A 4,010-nucleotide genomic window follows, 5' to 3' on the forward strand; every position below is an offset into this window, starting at 1 on the left:
CCTGAAATCCTGAAATAAAAGTAGGAATTTTTTTTTTTTTTTTTAAACAGAGTCTCTCTCTGTTGCCCAGGCTAGAGTGCAGTGGTGCAATCTCGGATCACTGCAGCCTCCGCCTCCCAGGTTCAAGCATTCTCCTGCTTTAGCCTCCCGAGTAGCTGGGACTGCAGGTGTGCGCCACCATGGCCAGTATTTTTAGTAGAGATGGGGTTTTGCCATATTGGCCAGGCTGGTCTCGAACTCCTGGGCTCAAGTGATCTGCCCATCTTGGCCTCCCAAAGTGTTGGGATTAGATGCGTGAGCCACCATGCCCAGCCGGAAATTATTATTAATTTTTAAAGGTATCAACAGAACATGCTCCTCCTCCCACTCGGCTGGGGCCTGCACTCTCCAGTGTACTGCCTGCTCTGTCCCCTCTGGTGCCATCTCCTCTGGTGGGAGGGTCAGACTGAGGACCAATTGGGAGGCTGCCTAGTAATCCTGTAGAGGGATGGGGCCTGCACCCACCCTGGGGCATTACTGCTTTCTCATTCATGCAAGGGTTTAGCTGAAAGAGGTCTTGGTATCTAAGAGCAATAAGCCCCCAAGGTCTACAAATCAATGGAGTTCCAGGCCTGCTCTGGTGGTTCACACCTGTAATCCCAGCAGTTTGGGAAGTTGAAGTAGGCGAATCACTTAAGGTCAGGAGTCTGAGACCACCCTAGCCAACGTGGTGAAACCCTGTCTCTACTAAAAATAGAAAAATTAGCTGGGTGTGGTGGCGTGCACCTTCAATCCCAGCCACTTAGGTGGCTGAGGCAGGGAAATCGCTTGAACCCAGGAGGCAGAGGTTGCAGTGAACCAAGATCGCACCACTGCATTCCAGCCTGGGTGAGAGAGTGAGGCTCCATCTCAAAAAAAAAAAAAAAAAAAATCAGTGGAGTTCCAATGAATGACACATCTGCTTTTCTTCCCCTCCTGTATTTTCTCTTGCACAGCATCCCACCCTTTGCCACCTGACACCCCAGCCACCCCCAGCTTCCCAGCTTGAATTCTACAATGTGTAGACTTTCACCCTCTCAGAATGGGTGTGTTATCAGCAGCCTTCGTTTCCACTTCCTGTGACAGCTGTAACCTCTGTTCTCACTGAATTGCTAAGATTGCTGATAGATGCCAACTGCTTGGAAGCTTTTTAAGTGACTAGGATCAAGCTCCGTGCCAAGCCATAGAAAAATGGCCCAGAAATTTAGTGAATTAAACTAGTAATTCCCCCTCATTTCTAGGTCCACAAGAGCCCATTCAAGAAACAGAGTAGATTTAAAATGAAAATCATTTTAGCCTCATGTAGGAGGAAGCATCAATCTACCCATCATCTACCCATCAGAAGCACCGGAAGCTGGCCGGGTGCGGTGGCTCACGCCTGTAATCCCAGCACTTTGGGAGGCCGAGGCAGGCAGATCACGAGGTCAGGAGATCGAAACTATCCTGGCTAACACAGTAAAACCCCGTCTCTACTAAAAAATGGAAAAAATTAGCCGGGCATGTTAGTGGGCACCTGTGGTCCCAGCTACTCGGGAGGCTGAGGCAGGAGAATGGCGTGAATCCGGGAGGGGGAGCTTGCAGTGAGCCGAGATCGCACCACTGCACTCCAGCCTGGGTGACAGAGCGAGACTCCGTCTCAAAAAAAGAAAAAAAGGAGCACCTGAAACCCAGCAGAGGACAAGAGCCGAACTCCGGCCTCCTCATTAAAATAAATGTCACTGGCTAAGGAGACAAGATGCTACGTGCTAGGCGGTATCCTGGATTAGATCCTGTAACACCAAAAGGGACCCCAGTGGAAACATGGATTGCTTGAGGCCAGGAGATGAATCCTATTAAATTCGGCCATTCAGTTAATAGTATTGTACCAATGTTAATCTGTTAGTTTGGATAAATGTACCACGAGTATGTAAGATGTTAACATTAAATGAAGCTGGCCAAAGGGCATATGGGAACTTCATGTACCATCTTTGCAACTCTCTGGAAATCGAAAATGGTTGATTTCAATTGAAGTTTAAAAACAAATAAAAATTTTCCTTTTTTTTTTTTTTTTAAGAAAGAGATTAGGCGTGGTGGCTCACACCTGTAATCCCAGCACTTTGGGAGGCTGAGGCAGGCAGATCACAAGGTCAGGAGTTCAAGACCAGCCTGATCAACATGGTGAAACTCCGTCTCTACTAAAAATACAAAAATTAGCCAGGTGTGGTGGCACGCACCTGTAATCCCAGCTACTCAGGAGGCCGAGGCAGGAGAATCACTTGAACCCAGGAGGCAGACGTTGCAGTGAGCTGAGATTGTGCCACTGCACTCCATCCTGGGCGACAAAGTGAGACTGTCAAAAAAGAAAGAAGAAGGAAGGAAGGAAGGAAGGAAGGAAGGAAGGAAGGAAGGAAGGAAAGAGAGAAAGAGAAAGAACGAAAGAAAGAAAGAGATGTCACTGGAATAGTCTTTTTGAATTTGCAAGGGACTAGACTGCAGAATATACACTCAGATATGCCATCTGACCTTAGCCCTAAGTGTTGTTCAATGGCCAAAAAGACATTGGCTGAATGATTTAACACTTACAGAGTGTCTGTTTGTGGCACTGCAGGGATGGCAAGACAGAATCACATAGGATCCTGCCCTGAAGGAGTTTACTCACTAGTGAGAGGGACAGACATGTATATGGATAGCTGCAATAGCAGCATAGTGGTGAGGGACAGAGAGGTTAATCAAGACCTTGAAGGTGGAGAGAATTTCAATATAGACTGAAGCCAAGGGACTCAAGGCCTTATGAGGGTTGGTGCTGTAGACTGAATGTTGTGTCTCTCCCACATTCATATGTTGAAGCCTATGGCCTACTGTAATGGTATTTGGAAGTAGAGCCTTTGGGAGGTAATTAGGTCATGAGGCTAGAGCCCTCATGAATGGGATTAGTGCCTGTATAAAAAGAGGAGGCATGGAATCTCTCTATGCTCTCAGCCATCTCAACAAGAAGATGGCTTTCTGCAAACCAGGAAAAGAGCCCTCACCAGCCATCAGATCTGCTGCTGCCTTGAATTTGGACTTCCCAGCCTCCAGGACTGTGAGATATAAATGTTGGTTAAGCTACCCAGTCAATGTTGTTCTTTTATAACAGCCTGAACTAAGGCAGTTGGTGTCAGCAAAACAGTGGGGCATATAGACATGTAACCTTTCAGGGAGCTGCCAACAGTCCAATAAAGCTGAAACTTGGTGGGGCAGTGGGAAGAGTGAGAGTGAGTTATAGAGGTTTCAGAGACACAGGACATGAGATGGGTAAGGAAGACAAAAGTCTCTTTTATTTTTTAAATATAATTGTTGGGACCAGGTGCAGCGGCTTATGCGTGTAATCCCAGCACTTTCGGACAGATCACCTGAGGTCAGGAGTTCGAGACCAGGCTAGCCAACATGGTGAGACCCCCGTTTCTACTAAAAATACAAAAAATTAGCCAGGCGTAGTGGCGTGCACCTGTGATCCCAGCTACTTGGGAGGCTGAGGCAGAAGAATGCCTTGAACCTGGGAGGCAGAGGTTGCAGTGAGCCGAGATCATGCCATTGCACTCTAGCTTGGGCAACAAGAGCAAAACTCTGTCTCAAAAAGAAAAATATATATATATAATTTTTGTCATTAATAAAAGTAATACATGTTCATTTTAAGTTTGGAAAATCCAGGATAGTATAAAGAAGGAAAGCAAACTCAATTGTTATTTTCTTTCCAGAACTAATATTTGGTGCATTTTCTTCATTATATTTTGTTCCTAGTTGAACTCATATTGTGCAATTGGATAGGCTTTGTTTGTCCTATTTAGTGCAATATAGTGAGCCTCTCCCCATCTCATTAAAAAAGGACCTTAAAGCAGGAAGACAGGTCATTTAGTCCACCTCTCTTCTAATGCAAGAATCCCAGTTCAACATTTCTGATGTTTGACTTTGTCTGCACACGTCTCATAGCAAGAATCTCATTCATGAAGAGATCCCAGTCCATTCTATTGTTG

This window comes from Colobus angolensis, unplaced genomic scaffold, assembly GCF_000951035.1.
Source record: "Colobus angolensis palliatus isolate OR3802 unplaced genomic scaffold, Cang.pa_1.0 Scaffold4, whole genome shotgun sequence".
Lineage (NCBI taxonomy): Eukaryota > Metazoa > Chordata > Mammalia > Primates > Cercopithecidae > Colobus > Colobus angolensis.